Here is a 19,210-nt window from a genome sequence, read left to right on the forward strand (position 1 = left end):
TATTTCTTTTTCTTGCTTAATTGCCCTGGCTAGAACTTTTAGTACAATGTTGAAGAAAAGTGAGATCAGACATTCTTGTCTCTTTTTGGATCTCAGGGGGAAAGCTTCTAGTCTTTCACCATTAAGTATGATATAATCGGTGGTTTTTTGGTAAATGGCCTTTATCTTTTTGAGCACATTCTCTTCTATTCCTAGTTTTTTGAGTGTTTTTATCATGAAAGGGGATTGGATTTTTTCAGATGCATTTATTGTATTTATTGATATGATCATGTGGTTTTTGTTTTTTAGTCTGTTGATATGGTGTGTTACATTAATTGATTTTCAGATATTAAGCCAGCTTTGTTTTGTATGGGATACATATCATGACCAAGTGGGATTTATCATCACTTGGTCATGATATGTAATCCCACTTGGTTATGATATGTAATTCTTTTTATATGTTACTGGGTGTGGCCTCAATGGTATTTTGTTGAGGATTTTTAAAAATTTGTATTCATAAGCGAGAACACTGTAGTATTCTTTGTTGCAAATGATTAATTTTTAAATGCCTGGATGTTTGGATTAACTGTGGAATTTTCAACATGTAATTGATTACTATTTCTTTATGGGCTTATTCAAGTACACACTTACTAAATAAAATGGCATGTGAATTAATAGTCTCTACTGTTAGTGTATTTTGAAGATATATGTGTGTTTTTAAGGATTGGGAAGAGAATACAGTAACCTCTATTTTTACAGTGGAGTGAAAGAATCTATTGTATTTATGAGCCTGGTGTGTTTTCTGTTCTCCACTTTTTTTTTTTTTTTAAATATGGGTGGAAGTGTTTATTGACTTTGTGTGTGTGTGTGTGTGTGTGTGTGTGTGTTTATAGGACTAATTTACCCTGTCATATACCTGAAAAGCAATGAATATATTACAATATGAATAAAGTAAAATGAATGTTATGGAGATTAAGCTTGGATTTGTATTTAGAATTTTATTAACTTTTTTCAATCATTAAAACATGAGAATTTTATAAATGATAATTGCACAATTGCACTAGCTGTAGTAGAATGATTTATTGCATAGATTCCTTATTTTTTAAGAGCTTGGGACACAATATAGTAGTTTATGTGGTGGATTAAATTTCTCTGAAGGATGTTATTAGTGGAATTTCTGAACAAGTTTACCAAATAGTAAAAGTTGTTTGTTCACCATCTTTCACGGAGTTTTTAGCAGACTCTTTCCTCGTGAGGCGCCATGATGTTGAGGGAGAACAGGACCATGCTTTTGTCTCTGGTCTGTAGGATACCACTCCGTCTTCTAGTCACTCATCCCTGTGAGGTTTCCTGGTAAAACTCCACGGGGTCCTGCCCTTCTTAGTGTTCTCCTTGTTAAGAATGCACCTGGCTGTAGGAACAGGCAGTTCTTTCTTTTCTGCTCCTTCGCTGTTTGTGTAGTCAGTGCGGGCTTTCTGTGTAGCCTGCTTTTGGCATCCCCTTCACCATGCACCGAGAACCACCAGTCAGTTATATAGTAGTACCTTACACGTTACAGAGATTCGCATTGGACACTAATAACTGAAGAATTATTACCTCTAATTTACAAATAACCCCCTCCCCGCCGGCTCAGGAACTCTAATGACATGACTAGATGCTTAGAAGGACATGATCAGAGGCTGACATAAGCTGGGGCTGAAAGTCTCACTTCTGTCAGATTATAAGCTCCTTGAGAACAGGGAGTATATTTTAATCAGCGATTTAGCTGCAGCACTTAGCCTGTATCGTGGCCTAGACATGTCTTAAATAAATGTGGAGTCCCTGCTCCGTACTGAGTGGCTCACTCCAACTCTGCTGTTGTGAGATTGCTTATATGCAGATGATTCTGGACCCCTGCAGAAAAGCTGGGGCTCTCTTCTTAGGGCCTGAAGGGCATCAGCTGCTTTCAGAAGTGAGAAAATCCTCCCAGGATTTTTGTTTGTTTGTTTGTTTGTTTAAACCACTTTGCTGTTCTGTCTCTGACCTGCATTAACTTCCGACAGAGGACCTTTGTCAACATTCACATCGTGTGTGCTTGCTGGTGGCTGAGCTCCTGGTCCCATGTGCTTCTGATGGCAGAATTCATGTGGCCGCTGCTTCATATCTGAACTCACATCTTGGGCTATGATCTGCTCCTTATTCAACAAGTTGTCTTGTCAGAATTAACTCCAAATGAAAGTATTGCCAATAGTGTCACAGTTCTTCTCCAGCATCCTTAGGGACACATAAGTAAAACGTTCTAGACAGTTAACATTGGGAAGATACAAGGAGAGATTTACATCTCTATATTTACATCTTTAAAACAAAAATGCTACCAGGTGATTATCAATCTCTCCCTATGCTTAAAATATCAGTGATTTATGTAGCTGATAATTCTAACAAAAATTGGCTTCTAAAACTTAAATCTCTTTTATTTTACATTCACATCAAGTATTAAAAACTCAGTATAACTTTCATAATTTTTAATGCATAAAAACATAAAGCAGGCTGAAAGTAAAATTTGTCTTAAAAATCGATTGCAGCTTTTCCTCATTGAGGATAATCATTTGCTCAGATTGTGGTCTCAGCAGGCACCTGCAGTCCCTGTTTCGACACGGATACTTGGCTTTTGGCTTGGATGCTGTGTGGTATTGTAGTATCTTTCAGTGTTTGTTCCACTGACAGTTTGCACCAGATTTACCAGAAGTATGTGTTAAAATGCAGACTCCTGGGCCTGCCTACCCCCAGATGATTCAATCAGAACCTTTGAAAGTGAAACCCAGGAATTGGCCTTTAAACAAGCTCCCTGTTATCTGTGGCGAATTCCAAAGTTAGATGCCTGTGGGCTAGCTAAGGATCAGAGTCACAAAGATCTTGGATTTAGTCCCTCCACCAGTGAAGGCTTTTTGATGTTTATACTGTGACATTTGTATCTGAAAACAGGAATGATGGTAACCATAGTTACCTCAAGGAGGTGCGAGTTTTCAGGGAATTATATGTAAACTAATTAGTGCAGTGTCTGGTATATAGCAAGTGCTCAAGAAATGCTATTAGTAGCAGTAGCCAGGGTGGTGCTTGTTGTTACTATTAGCATTGCCCCCAAATGATGGAATAGTGCCAGGACTCCTATCCCCTTCAAAGTGAAAATATGAGTGTTACCAGAAAAATGACTTTTGAGAGTTGAGAAGTCAGTGCCAGATATTGGCAGACTATGGCCCACAGCCTTTTATAAATAAAGTTTTATGGGTGCACAGCTATCCCATTTGTTTAAGTATTGTCTGTGGCTGCTTTGGACTCTGGCCTACAAAGCGGAAAATACTTTCTGGCTCTCAACAGAAAAGGTTTGCTGACTCCTGCTCTTTACCAGTGTGGATTTTGGCCAGAGCTTCATCCGTGTGGGTCTGTGGCGCAGAGGCAGGCAGGTGTTGGTAATAAAAGAGAGTGCTGGTAACAGTGGCCAGTTTTCCTGCTCCTGGCTTCTGCTCCTACCACACCTGCTGCCTCAGGTCCTTAAGAAGAGCCAGCCCTTCACTGTGCCTTTCTGCAACCGCCTTCTCACTGCACCTAAAAATCAGTGACAGGGTCCTGTGTACCATTTTTGTGGCTGGGAAACCATCCGGGTGAGTACTTTGAAGGCTCTTTGGACATAGGTGTTATAGTCCCTACAAATAGTAACATGTAAAGTAAAATGGTATATGCAGAACATGTAGACAAAACACAGTCCCATGCCCTGGTGGGTTTTCTAATGATCAAGTTTGTGTTCACATTAAACATTGTTCATCTCCCACCACCTCTAAATTAAAAACCAAAACCACAGGCGCTGAGGTGGCTCAGTTGGTTAAGCATCTGACTCTTTATTTTGGCTCAGGTAATGGTCTCAGGGTCTGGGATCAAGCTCTGTGTTGGCCCCTCACTCAGCCGGGAGTCTGCTGGAAATTCTCTCTGTCCTTCTCCCCTTCCCTACCGTGCTCACTCATGCTTGTGCTCTCTGGATAGATAAATCTTTAAAAACCAAAACCAAACCCAACTATCAGACCAGAAAAAAAAAAAAATTGACATAAAATTGTAGAAGTATCTTTTTTTTTTTTTTTTTAAAGATTTTATTTATTTATGTGACAGAGAGACAGCCAGCGAGAGAGGGAACACAGCAGGGGAGTGGGAGAGGAAGAAGCAGGCTCCCGGAGGAGCCTGATGTGGGACTCGATCCCGGAACGCCGGGATCACGCCCTGAGTCGAAGGCAGACGCTTTAACGACTGCACTACCCAGGCGCCCCTGTAGAAGTATCTTATAAGCAATCACAATCACATTCTCTAAACGTAAAACTCTCAATGGAGACAAGATTGTTGAAATTTGTAGTTATATTTCACAAATTAAGCCTACCTCCTAGAACTTCTATGATCAAACTTTATATCATGCTCAGGCATACAAGCAATGATTAACTTATGACATTTTGATATTTTCCAACACTTTTAATAGGAATATCCTACTTTCCCAGAGTACTGGTTGTATTCTTCTTGCATTACGATTTAATGTTGTCATGAGCTGTAGTTGAGAAAGAACCTTTATAGTCAACCCTTAATATAATTTTACATGGTCTTTGAAATAATATATATATATATATAGTATCTCCATTTTTGCATATATTCATGAAACTATAATAGACATCTAATAGTCTTCAGCAAAAATGTTTTGAGAGATCAAACAGTCCTATTCTGTGTTCTTGTGGGTTTGATTATAGGTACTTTTCTCTCTATTTCTTTCTTCAGTGTTATCTCTCTTTCACTGTATGTGTGTCTCATTCCTCCTTCACTTTGTCCCTTAAGTCTGTTCTTCCCCTTGTCCTACTCCTTTAACTGGTTGTGATATGTAGTGTGTCTCGTGGGTCGAATGTTTATGCAATATAACTAGCACAGCATCTAACATTTCTCTTTAAAAAAAATTCCTGCCAAACAATAATTGTTTTATGAGTTCTTTGATTAATATTTTTATTAGCTTGCTGACTCTCCAATAAGAAAAAAGTTCCCATTCCCTGTTTTCTTGGCCTCTTTGTGTTTCTGGCTCAGAGTGTTTTATTGTTTGATGGAGTAGATAAAATCCCCCTGATGTTTCCTACTCACTCTAAATTTGGAATACACCTACAGTATTCTTTTAGGCTTTATTGTTTCCTAAACCATCTATTTAAATACAGTCCTAAAGCTTAAACGGAACACTGTTATTGTGGCTAAAAATAATATGTGTAATGGAGCAGTAGATTTGACTTCATTACCATCTTCATAACCATGCAAAAGCCAGCGTTCCCACAAAGCACTCAGTAAGGTCTAGTGGTCATTAAATTTTGGCAGTTCCATGGTAAATGTATAATGGTTACTTGTAGTGATTTGTAAAATGGAATGGTGGGAAGAACTTGACCTTTAAATCCAGTGGGCCTTTCTTAAAACCCTGATGTTTAGAGCAAAGGCAGAGGCAGCCCTAAGGACACTAGTCAAGAGCAAAGCTCTTGCCCATTACTGAACAGAATAGTATCCAGCGCACCCTTGTGATGCATCCATAACATAAGAGGAGCTTTCCGTCTGTTATTTTATATTGAGACTTCTATGAACTGGAGACTCTTTGTAGCTCTTTTATAGGGGATGGTTGATTGGACGTTCTTATTTAATTTTCCTTTTATCATTTATCAGAAAACCTTTATATTATCCTAGGTAGGTTTTTTGTTTGTTTGTTTGTTTGTTTTGATTATAAGACAAATCTGTTTGCCCAGGTGAATTAAATTTAAATTCTGTTTTAATGAAGAACCTCACGTCCTTGTTCTATGACATTAAAATAGATGATTTTGCCATTTGAATTATTCTGTTACACTTTATGATCCTGTACTTATGTTCTTGCTTTTCCCCAGTCTAAAATTCCCATCTGCCACTTCCTTCTCACTAAATTCCCTCTTCTAACTATTCCAACTCTCAAAACCTGATTCCTAGTTCGGATGCCATCTGCTCCAAGAAGCTGTCCTGCTTTGCAGAGTCAAGTGAATGAATTTGGTTCTTTTTTTTTTTTTTTTTTAATCTTAGTTTCTGTACTTTTAGAGACATTTTGCCTAGACTTCTTTTTCATAGTTATTTTGTTAGCTTTCAGTGATAGGTGTTATGTATCAAGTATATGAAATTACCATTATTCATCTGTTTTTGAACTATAAACATGTCAAGTTCATATGTCAGAACCTAATACTTATTTCAACATTAACCGCACAGACCTTTGAAAATATACTAGGGTCTGAGTTCATTAAAACACAGTTTGGACTTGGATTTGTGTCTCTAGCCTAGAATGCTTACAGAGTTTTGTACATAACAGATGTATTCAAGAAATGCTTGTTGAAATGAAGTCAGTTGGACTGTCCACGTTAGTATTACTCTTTATGAAATAACTAATAATTGATCTAGAAATGATGCCTTTTCTGTGGGTCACATCGTTTGAAAACCGAGATATTCGAGTCCACTGTGCAAATCTTTCTATTGCCCACCCATTTCAGTATTGTCAGATACCTAACGTTAAACTTCTTGTCTGAAAGTCCCAGTTCCTTATGTTTTAGTTGTATACTATATTGTCTTTCTTGAAACATTTTCTCTTTACTTTGTCTATATTTGCCTTATTTTGCTTTACTAATTGCAAAAGTAAGTCTTTTATTTCTAATTATCCTCTCTCCAGCTTTTTACCAACTTAATTCTTGGTCGAAGGACTGTCAGTACCCCCCTACCCCCCTGGAAAATGTTCTCTGGCTTGCTTTGTTTTATCATGGAAGAAAAAAAAAATCTTTCTTTTGAAGTTATATTCTGTGCTTGCTAAAGGTCCAGTTAAATCACAGGAGATAAAAGTTGTACTGACAACCTTGGACATTCCCTGTCCTTTGCCAGGAATAGCAAACTAGATACTCATCTTGTACAAAAATATGTGCATATTCATCCTCACTTCAAAACATCTTGTCTTTGGTCGTTCTTACAGTGAGCAGTAGAAGGCTCATTCAGCTCACAGTGTGGAATCTGGGGCTTACTGGGAAGGAGGTAGGTTTGGAGGGGAACGAAGTGTGGTGCGGAACAAACGGAGAAAATTGTGCTTTTTCTTTACCGGCAGGCTTTTGAATTTAATACCGTACAATCTCTTTCTTAGCTACTTACAATACAATAATTTCCTCAAGACAGGTTTTTTAGCTCACTTAGGCCTTTTTTTCTAACTGGAAGAAATTTTACATGAGAAAATGAGATTTTGGAATTGCAGGCAAAGCCCAATCTGTGAATACATTGAAATATTTTATAGCATCATATAGAAATACATTTTTGTTTTAGTGAATTTCTTTTGTCCTTGGATCAACAATTTTGCAGTATAATACTTTTAATTAGGTAAAATTTGTGATGGGCTCTTTTACAAGTTATGGAGCATGTATAGACATTTTTCATATTTAGACCCCATTAGTTGAGGGTGCTGGAACATGGGACTCTGGTCTATGTAGTTGAAATTGGTAGTTTTAATAATTGATTAAGGTGACTTATTTTCTTATATTTTCTGGTCGGAGTGGAGTAGAGGAACAGGTTATTGTAAATCTATGGAAGGAGAACTTCTCTGCCTGTATGTAGTGATTTATATGTGTGTGTTTCTGCTGTTCCAATAAATAATTCAATAAAATAGACTAGATCTTACTGAGCATGGTCTGTAAATGCAAGGGTAGCAATCAGCGTATTCCCCATGCCTAGGATGGTGTCTTGCATGTGAGAAATATGTAATTATCTGTTGAGTGAATGGTTGAGTTGATAAAATATCTACTGGTTGCCTAATACCATGTGTTGAGCTCTGAGGAACAGAGAAAAACCATAACATTAAACATCGTCTTTAAGGTTATAAATTAGAAGTAGAGACAAAAATCAATGCATATTAATAGAGAGAGTGATTATTACTGAAATCTGTAGTACTTAGTAATTTTTGATAAAAACAGAGATAGATGAAAGAGGCAACAATAGTGATAATGTCATTTTCTAATTACTGAACACCTACTTTGTACCATTTATTGCACGAGGTGTTTTACATATGTTATTTCAGTGAATCTTCATGACAGATCTGATTATTATCCCTGTTATTCCTCCGTGAGATCATCGAGGTTCAGCATCATTCTCAAGATCACATAGCAATTAAGTGGCAGTGTTAGGCTGTAAGACCTGTTCTGTCTGCCTCTTTAACAGTACTGCTGCTTTATTGCTTCGTTTCTTCTCTGGTTTTCTAGAGCTGTCTGGACCAGGATTGGCCCAGGATGGTAGTTGGGTACCAGAGGCTCTCTGGACACTGTAGACCCAATATAAGACTTGGAGCTCTTCCTAAACCAGAAATGTGACACCAATTCTGCTGTCACTGGAGCTGGGCTCCACCAATTGGACTGGTTGGGTGATGGGAAGGGAGAATCCTGTATAGAGACTTTAAGAGACTTCTTTTGTCTCTGCCCTCATCAATATCAGTGTTAAAATCCACACATTTTTTAGTGATATTTTCAGGCTTGTCAGTTTCCATTATAGGCAATATTTTTGTAGCCCTATAAACAGTTGTTAAAAACAAAGTGCAGTATCCGTCATGGCGGCCATTGTGTTTGAGTTGCTTATCATTAGAAAACTGGTATAATTGATAGGTCTCTGTCTGCCAGTTCTAGGTCCCTCCCCTAGGGAGCTTGTTACAAATGACAGTCAATGCTTGAACAACACGGGTTTGAACTGCACAGATCCACTTCTAGGTGGACTTTTTTTCCGGTAAATACAGTACAGTTCTGTAAACGATTTAACATTTTCTTTTCTCTAGGTTACTTTGTTGTAAGAATAATGTATATAATATGCATAACATACAAAATATATGTTCATTGACTGGTTATTGGTAAGGCTTCCAGTCAGTAGTAGGCCATTCATTAGTAGGTAAGTTTTTTGGGTAGTCAGAAGTTGTACTTGGATTTTCAATTGCATGGGGAGTTGGTACGCCTAACCCCTGGTCGTTCAAGGGTCAACTGTACTAGTATCTTAGCCCAATCTCCAGAATACCTAAGTCGGTAGTTTTGTATTGGGGCTCAGGAAATCAGTCAGCCTATCTATCCATCTGTCTAGTCATATGATTCTTTTTTCTTTTTCCCTTCCTTTCTTTCTTAATTTTTTTTTTATTACCATCTGATGATTTTTAAGCATATAGGTCACGTTCTCTCCTGTTTCCTCCTCACACTTTAACATCTCTGAGGACAACTTAGTATTGTAGAATAGTTTAATTGACAGAGTTTTTGTTCTTGCACATAAAATAATGGTACATTTTACAACTGATGGGAACTTACAATGAAGGCAGGGTAGGTGATTTCTATAAGGGTAAATGATTACCTAGAAAACATCCATTTAAGGATGCCCTTATGATTTCCAGAGTGTAAATGTTTTAATTTAACTAAAGAACAGAGAAGCTATTTGGTTTCATTAATCAGTACATTCGAATCATTACTCTGAATGATTATGCTTCATTTATTTTGTGTCAGAATGTTTTCCACACAATAATAGAGAATAAAAGTGCATCATTAATTATAGTTGAGCAGCTCACACATGTGTGGGTCTATATATTTCCATATCGTCACACAATGAAGGAAATCTAATATAAGAAATAATTAATCCTTACAAAAGAATTGAAGACTCAATTAAATAATAGTATTAAATTCACGATCATTTATAATCCTGCCTTACAACCATTTTAAGTAATGCTTGAAAAAGTTTGCAGAAACATTTCCGTTTGCCTGTGTCTTCCCTTTCTAAACGAAAAGCTTTTTTTATAATAATATGGTTGTTATCCTTGGGGGCTAATGATTACTTGCTTTGGAGAAGAGTGTAACTTTTTTGAAATGGAATTGACTCATTTGCCCAGCTTCACTGTGATGGGATTTCTGAAAGAGAAGACTAATTACTGGAAAAAAGTTGCAGTTCTGTGCATGGAAATTTGGATTTGCTCCTTTACTGTAAATAGGGACCCTTCCTGATAAGAACCTCTGTGTCAGTCTGCTCTTCTGGTTATCAGAACTTTCATGCTCCTTCATAACATTTCTTCCAGCTCTTTTCCTTTCCCCTGGCTGGCTGGGACTCTTGTTAAAACAAAACAAAACAAAACAAAACAAAACAAAACAAAAAAACCCCCATGAAACCAACTAACATACAAAACCCGCTTGCAGTGTATAACTGCAATATCATGAAAACCCACTGTATCTTCCTAGTCCAAAAGGGATGAAGGAAGCCAGGTACTACTTTGGTTCATTGACTGAATAAAGTAGAGGACTTTATAGTTCAGTAACTTCTTAAATATGTTTCTCCTTTATAGATGAGAAAATATGGAGACAAGAAAAATTTAAGCGGTTGAAGAGATGCTACAGGGAAAAGTGGGTGGAGAACAAAATAGTAGAGATTCTTGGAACACATCATAGTCTCTCTGAACTCAGTGATCTCTCTTTTTGCAACAAAGCCAAAATAATTTCAGTGCTATTTTTTTCAAGCACCAAACAGTTTTCAAATGGTTTCTTAAACATTGCTTTAGCTTACTCTTATAATGAATTTCTGACTTACAGTTTTTATAGCAATTTGGGTAGTTTGTCTAAGAATTCTCCACAAATGATGGGGTCAGATCTAGAATTTGGGACATAGGACACTTAGGCCCATTTCATTTCCACCACATCACACTTAGTGATTCACTAATAACTTAATCACATTTTATCCCCCCACTCCCTGATTATGATATCATTAATGTCAGTATTTTAATATTAACTTTTTTGTAATTTCACTTTGCTTCAGGCTGTGATTTTTAAAAGCTGTTGAAGCCAAAATTCTTTCAGTATGGATTGCACCCTTTATTTTAGGAGAATATGAAAAGAAAATTTAACATTAAAAATTGATTTATACTAATACTTTGTGGAATAGCCACAGCCCTTGTACAATTATGAAAAAACTCAGTTTTAATATAATTGAGAAAAGTTTACTTAAAAAATTTCTTTTATGTGCTTAACAGCTTTACTGAGATATAATTCACATGCCAATTCAACCTGTCTATAAAGTATGCAATTCAGTAGTTTTTGATATATTCACAGAGTTGTGCAGGGCACCACAGTCATTTTTAGAACATAAGGAAACCTTTTTTTAAAGATTTCATTTACTTATTTATTTAAGAGAGAGAGAAAGAAAACATGAGTGGGGGGAGGGCAGAGAGAGAAGCAGACTCCCCACTGAGCAGGGAGTCCGATGCTGGGCTCCATCCCTGGACTCCAGATCATGACCTGAGTGGAAGGCGGATGCTTAACTGACTGAGCCACCCAGGAGCCCCAAGAAAACCTTTTTAAAAATGGAGGTATTCAGGGACATCCTGGTTCTTTTCAATTTTAGGCTGTTATGAATAGAGCTGCTTAAAAAAAGAAGTAGAGGTAATTTTAACAAAATAAGTAATCTTCAAATTAGTGTCAGAATCATGTATTTGAAAATCTTTAATTATATTGTCAGTATTTCTCAGCTATTTAGAGACATTTTGTGCCAGTGTGCTGAGCTGAATATCTAAAGTGTTTGTTTGTTTGTTTATTTAATTTTTGGTTTTATCAGTGTTCTAGTGTTTCTCCATTGCTGTTTTTGGTCAAGAAGTTAAAGTAGATGATGTTTGCTTAAATAAATGAGTCTCATTTATTGCTGTAGAAGCTATAAATATACACATAGTTATTAAATATAGGTTAGATTTCCGTTGTAGTTTACCAAGTTCGTAATAGATCCTGGGCAGAAAACTTTACCATTATTTACTGAACAGTGGTTCTCATAATGTGATGCAGGTTAGAATCACATGCGTATTTAAAAATAGTAGTACCTTTACCTGCCCCTTGGAGATTGTAATTTAATTGGCAATTTAATCCCACATGGGACCCAGGTGCCAATAGCTGGCAAGTTTAAGTTTCCTACATGATTCTCATGTGTGACCAGGATTAAAAACTTGTTTTAGTTTCTTGTTTTCAAAATGTTAGCAGCAGAAGCCTGAAGCTTAATTTTTCTAAACTAGTTTAACTTTCATTTATCTGTCTGATGTCTCAAGAAAAAGAGCTGATTAAATCAAAGCTAGATTAGAAAATGGGCGGGGGGGATCCTGATTAAATCTCCAGCCAGCACCTCGGAAGCTCATTTGCCATATTGTTCATCTTTGTACCCTCAGTACTAGCAAATGCCTACTCTGCATTTACTTGCCCGCCTGCCTTTTCTTTCTTTCCTTTTCTTCCTCTCCTTCCTTTCTTCGATATTTATTAAGTGCCTACTGTCTGTTCCAACACTGTTTTATATCCCGAGGATATAAATACAATTTGGAGTCCTTCTTACATTTGAGTTGGCAAAAGATGCATAATAAATATTTGTGGAATTGAATAGAATCACACCTGAGCCCTCTTGGCATACTGCTGGGCTGTGCCTCAAATCCTGTGTAGAAATTATGCCTTTCTGATATCCAGGAACATCCCAAGCATTGTCTGTCGCTGCCTCATTTGTTTGCTTCCCTGTTACATTCAGGGACATCCCAAATCTAGCCAGGCTTAAGCCATCAGGATCAAGTTGGTTAGAGCTAGTACCTTAGGTCTCACTTCTCCATGTATCGCAGACTCAGCTGGGTCCTACCAGCGCCTGAGTTTTGGCTAAGCTCAGAGTCCAGTTAGATCATAAAGACAAGGGGCGCTCTGACTTGCGGGTTGTAAGTCAGGGGAGCCTGCCCTGGAGAACTCGTACAGCATGACTGCCAGGTCTTAGGACCCCACCTTCTCTTCAGCTCCATGGCACATTTTTATTTTCTGGGAGCAGGGAAGAGGAGGGGACATGGGGTGATCCTCTACCAGTTTGTAAATTTGTAAGAGTTGTAAAGAGTTGACTTAATCGGAAAAAAGAGTACTTAACAGGTAGCAGAATATTTATGTGTGAGCACCTGCGTGCATGGCACCCCGCTCCACACCCCGATATGTAAGAATGAGAAAACAGCGGAAGACACAGTGTTTTGTTTCAGTTTTTAGTCAGTGATTTTGTTTTTACTTGTCATTTGTGCTTTTTGCAGCCTCCCAGCATGTAGAGAATTCTTTCTGAATGCCAGTAAACAGGTATGCGGAGCTGGGTGGTGGATCTTGCTGTGGTGCTTGTAATGGAGTCTAAAACGGGGGAGGAAAGACAGACTGCAAGGCTTCGCAGCACATTACTTCTCCTTGGAGCTTTGATGCCGCTCTTGGCATTATTGAATTATCCATGCAGTATTGAAATATTCTGCTTTTAAAGTGAAGTAATGAAAGTTCAGGCATTGAGGTGGTTCTCCCCTCACACTGCATTCCCTCCTGAATTCTTGTTATTTGGGCTCTTTGACTAGCTTATTTCTTTTCGCAGATAATGTATTCTCTGGACACGTGTGTATTGGTGTGTGCCTTTTAAAGGATTTGGTTTGTTTGGGAAATATCAGTATACCAAGGAGCCTCTGTGGCCGCCATTAGAACAAAGCTTCCTAATTTCAGTGCCCTTAAGTTAGCAGCTGGTGCTGCTGAATTCAAAGGCACAAGCTTGGCTATTAACTGTTTTCTCTAAAAACAGCTTGTACAAAGCATTTCCTTAAGCAATGTTGAGCAGGATTTGGAACTTCCTATGCCTCAGAAATGTCTTAGAAGGGTTTATGGAATTGCAAAGGTCAACATTACTGCATATGATTCCTAACCTCTTCTCCCAGTGCAGGGTATTTGACTCCTTTAAAAAATCTTGTATTTTAGAATCATATGGTCAGAATCCCTAAGTTAAAAGAAAAAATCCAGTTAAATGTATGTTTAATCAGTTACTCTTAGATGTGTGATAGCACACATGCTAGTTAATTTAAGAAAGTTTCAAAATTGGAGCTTGCATTAAGCAGTGGTATGTTATTTTTACATATTATGTTATTTGGTTTCTTGTAGATAGTTAAGAGAGTAATCTTTTATATAAATTTATGTATCTTCTGTGACTAGCTTGGAAATGGTAGAGATCAGGAGTTGGCCGGAATTTATTCTTGCTTTTTTTTCATAATGATCATGCTTTCATTATTTTTTATCATAATGTTTTCATTAATTTTTCTTTAAAAATATTGAGATATAACTGACATACATGTTAATTTCAGGTGTATGATATAATGATTCAATATTTGTATTTATTGTGCAATGATCATCACAATAAGTATAGTTAACATCCATCACCACGTAGAGTTAACAGATTTTTTTCTTGTGCTGAGAACTTCAAAGATCTAATCTCTTAGCAATTTTTGAATATACAATTACAGTATTTTTAACTCTAGCCGCTGTGCTATACATTACATCCCCAGGACTTATTTATCTTATAACTGGAAATTTGTACCTTTTGACCACTTTTACCCATGTTTCCCTCCCCAGCGCCCCAAGTTTTATTTTTAATGAACATCTACCATATACCAGACTCTGTTAAGTGCTAATAGGTACAAAAGAAAGGCATGATGATGTGCAAACATAATAATAAAGGTGGAATGTATTTTGGTGAGAAGGTGGGCAGCGTAGATCAACTTTCATCTGTTTTATTTCCAGGTAAATTTGTACTTCTGGGGAAAATTTCCTTTATAGAAAGAGAACTCAGGTTGAGTTGAGAAGGTTGAACACTACCCCCACATTTTCATTCTGTAATTTAAGTTTCTGTAATTAGATTGTTTAGTTGTTCCAAGGGAGAGGCAAATTTGGGAAATGCTATTTATTAGATTAACATTGTATTTTACATTCTTTTGTTAATACGTGAAGAGTTGCTCATTCTTTTCCATCAGCATCAATTTAAGATAAAATCACTATACAGGGTCAGACTCATGGCCAGTCAAGGAGAGTCTTGTCTCTGATAGCGCCATGACATGGTTGCCCTTTTAACATAGTCCACTGACATCTTAATTTCATGCACTTTTTGTTTCCACTGAATCCATTTTAGTTTGCCATCCATTATTTTAAACTTTATGTAATTAAAAAAAGTATACTCTCACAGATGAAGGAATTATTTTATGTAGGTTTACTACCTGCCATGTGAAGTAGCGATTTTTCCTTTTCTATGTGTTATTTCTATTTCTCTCAGGTTTTGATGAGATATACCTGAGTGTACTTCTGTCAGGATTAGATGGAGAAATTGTGTTATAAAATTAATGGCAATTATGATACTATAGATTATTTGGCTTATGTTTCTAGACCAAAACACCGTATTATTTTTTTTTAAGATTTTATTTATTTATTTGACAGAAAGAGAGAGAGCACAAGTGGGCAGAGCAGCAGGCAGAGAGAGAGGGAGAAGCAGGTTCCCCGCTGACCAGGGAGCTCAATGTGGGGCTCGATCCCAGGACCCTGGGATCATGACCTGACCTGAAGGCAGATGCTAAACCGACTGAGCCACCCAGGTGCCCCAGCACCATATTATTTTTATATAGCCATCCTGCATTGTCATAATCATTAAATTCTAATTAGGTGTCGTCTCTAACGTGCATTATTTAGTAAGTCTGGTTTAATCAGACAGCTCTGCAAAGGTAATATTGTATGCTTTAATTTCAGTTCTACTTGGGTAATGTTTATGTTTTGTTGATATTTTATGTGGTTAAGAGTATATTAGAAAAATATCTTCTGTGAGTTGTTCATAGTGACTTTTGGGCCCTAAGTTTATTAATAACTTGTCATCCATGATCCTGTAAACATATAAACTGATAATTCATGACATGAGTGATCTTTTACTTACCCATAAGGAAAATATTCCAGACCCACTCCCAGAGCCTCAGGAGGTCCCCTGTATTGCCCACAGGGAGAGTTTTTAAAACTTCATTGCTTTTGTCATTCCTTCTACCAAACGATGCCATTCTCAGGGTCACCAATTTATGTCTGTGTCACTGAAACAGTAGGTGTCTATACATCAAGAACGTCCTCAGCTTCTTACCTGTCTGGTTTGTGGCCGAATCACTATCTAGTTCTGTCCACCTCCTTCCTTCCAGCTCTGAGGCAGGTGAGTTCCTCTGGATTGGGACTGTCCTGACATCAGTCCTCTTAGAATCTGGTTCCTTCCTGGCTTTTCTGAGGTCAGTGCCCTCACCATGTCTACCATGCCCATTTTTATCTTCATTGACTCCTTAACTGATAAGAATTTCTAAAGTTATATCATCTTAAACAAACAAAACACCGACTTCTTTCTTTACTTTGTTTCATTCTCAAGGAAATATTCTCTCTTGTTCTCTCTTTCCCTTAAGTTATAGGACAGCTTCTTAAAAGAACTTGTTTCCACTTCTTTATCTTCCAATTCATACTCCAACTTAAGGTGCCTGAGCTTATGCACCTGTTACCAAGTTCAAACTTCTTTTGCTAATAGTCTCTTAACTGCTGCATACAATGGTTTCATTAGTGCTCTTATTTGACCTTGCTTTTACATTTGATGTGGTTGATTACTTCTTTAATTTCCTTCCCTTCCCATACTATTCCCACCCTCCTGCTTCTTCCTTTTGGTTAATTCCTAGTCTCCTGTATGGGTTACTTTTTTTTCTTCTTGGCCCTAAAGTTGGTATTCAGAAGCATTTCCTCTTTCTCTCTCCTTTCTTAATGGGATCATTTATTTCTGCCTCTTCAAATTTTGTTCATATAGTCATGAATCCTAAAAAGACATCTTCACCTCTTGATTGCTAGACCTAGATGGCCAACTTCCTATTAAATATCTCTGAGTGGATATATAATAGCATTTCATAATCGTCATGTTCATACCTATGTTCTTTATCTGTTTCTTCAAATTGCCTTCATTTCCTCTTTTTGTTAATACATCTTTGACTGTCAGTTGCTAAATTCCCAAACCTTGGCTCTCAATTTTTGTCTCATTATCACTCACCCCTTAGATATCTCATCATTCAGGCTGATTGTACCTCCTCAGTAGTGTTCTTCTGTTTTTTTTTTTTTTTCAGTAGGCTATTTTCATATTCTCATAACTGGTGTCTTCTTATATTACTTCCATTCATTTTCTAAACTGCTTAGAAAAGATGCTTTGCTGAAACACAAGTATGACTGTCATTCTTTTGTTTAAAATATGATTCCTCATAATTTATGGTCTGAAACTCAGATAATTTTGTCCCTCATGATTCAGCTCCCACCCTACCTTTCCAGTCTCTTTATAATTTGGGAACTTTGGTGTCTGGGGACCCCTGGCGCTTCTTGGCACTACCCAGCTTTTGCACATGCGCTCTGTCAGAACTTGCCTTCCCACCTAATATAAATCTTTTTTACTTTTTTGGACACTTAACATTTACTTATGATGCTTAGTATTTTTTTTTTTAAGTAGGCTCCACATCCAGTGTGGAGCCCAATGTAGGGCTTGAACTCACAACCCTGAGATCAAGACTTGAGCTGAGATTGAGTCAGATGCTTAACTGACTAAGCCACCCAGCTGCCCCTTATTACGCTTAGTATAATGGATTGCTATTATTTGTTAGCATATCCTTCTATCCCATTAAATTTTGACTTTTTGGAGGGCTAAAACCTTTTTCTTTGTATTCACAGTCCCTATCATAGTGCATGGCACATAGTAGGCACCCTAATAAAACAATGTAGCCTTATCAGTGAGAGAAATAAAAATCAATAGTTGGTCAGTCAAAAAAGTTATAACAGTAGAGGAGCATAAAAATGATGTATACATATCTTAAATATTTTATTCAAGCATAAAACTTATAAATACATGTTTTTTGACAAATGTTTGATATAAGACCTAGACTTTTTCTTCCAGTGTGGATCCACAGATGAGTACAGTGTTTCTTACCAAAATCAAACCCATAATTGATTGTCTATTTTTTCTAATTTGTTCCTTTGAAGTAAAAATTTGGACACACTCTTGCAGTTCTTTATGGTTTATTCTTCCATTGTTGGACAGTTATGATGCCCATACCTTATTCAATGCCAGTTTTTAAAAATTATATTTTTATGAACTAATCTTTGAATATTTTCAAGGCATTCAACTTTCTATAGAAACATATTATGCATCATTTCATCCTCCTATTTAATTTATTTAAGTAATACATAACTTAATAAAATCACATTATAGTATGGTGTAACTGCATAAACAGGTTTAGGATCAAAACCACTCTTACTACAAATGTAGTTCAGTTGATTGCATTAGAGGTACTCAGTCTGCTCAGGAAGGAGCCTACTGTTGGAACATTCCAGGTGCATCAGTCAGTATGATTTACAAAGAGAAAGGTGATCATTGGTTAATCTGGACAGTTGGTTCAGTGCAAGTTGGTTAAAAGCATTCTGCCATGTTTGTAAGATTGATGCTAAAGGATGGTTATCTCTGTACTTGGCATTTTTGTAACTAGAAAAGTTTAATACAAACTTGCCTGCTTTCCTGTGCATTTTCTCATCCACATCATTTATAAAAATGTTAAATAAGACCACTTTGAGCACCTGTCGTCTGGAAGTCCTAATGCTCATATGTCGATTTCTTTGTCATTTGTCTACTGCTTTAACCATGGCAAAACGCAATTTTTAAAACTGGTCTTTGATTGCTGTCAAGTAGAACAAGTGCTCAACCATATTCTATCATTAATTCCTGTTTGTTTTTATCCCTCAATATGTTGTTTTCTTCAATATTTGGAAGGCCTTCATTTTGACAGTTCTGTGGCTGGGCACCCTATTAGCACCCTTCTGTGGAATGGCTGGTTGTAATTAAAATTTTATACTCGAGGGGTGCCTGGGTGGCACAGCGGTTAAGCGTCTGCCTTCGGCTCAGGGCGTGATCCCGGTGTTATGGGATCGAGCCCCACATCAGGCTTCTCCGCCGTGAGCCTGCTTCTTCCTCTCCCACTCCCCCTGCTTGTGTTCCCTCTCTCACTGGCTGTCTCTGTCTCTGTCGAATAAATAAATAAAATCTTTAAAAAAAAAATTTTATACTTGAGCCAACAGTTTACAAATTTCACCTTGAGTCTTTAACTCTGTGATAATGCTGATCAGATTTTTGTTATATCTAGTTTAATAATTAGGTCTAGACTCTCCCTTAAGTCAATCACTATTTGATTTAGTTCCTGCAACCTGTTTCAAACTATCAGTTGATATTTGCAATATTCTTTTTTTTTTAAAGATTTTATTTATTTATTCGACAGAGACAGAGAGGTTTTATCTTTTTAAGCAACATTTTTTTATTGCTCTGA

The 19,210-nt window shown here is 37.1% G+C and overlaps 1 protein-coding gene across 7 annotated transcripts in view; it reads left to right on the forward strand.

Moving 5' to 3' along the window:
* The window catches only part of KLF12 (KLF transcription factor 12), a 420,803-nt gene that overhangs the window by 43,549 nt on the left and 358,044 nt on the right, over positions 1–19,210 (forward strand). Inside the window, exon 1 of one of the 7 annotated variants that reach the window (XM_045811083.2) lies at positions 4,097–13,133. The exons of the other annotated variants lie outside the window; for them this stretch is intronic. The gene's annotated coding sequence lies outside the window, so the exon portion shown is untranslated. Of the gene's footprint in view, positions 1–4,096; positions 13,134–19,210 lie in introns of those variants that run through there. 7 annotated transcript variants of the gene reach the window in all.

The sequence above is a fragment of the Ursus americanus genome, chromosome 10 (assembly GCF_024610735.1).
Source record: "Ursus americanus isolate L20-20 chromosome 10, mUrsAme1.1.p, whole genome shotgun sequence".
NCBI lineage: Eukaryota > Metazoa > Chordata > Mammalia > Carnivora > Ursidae > Ursus > Ursus americanus.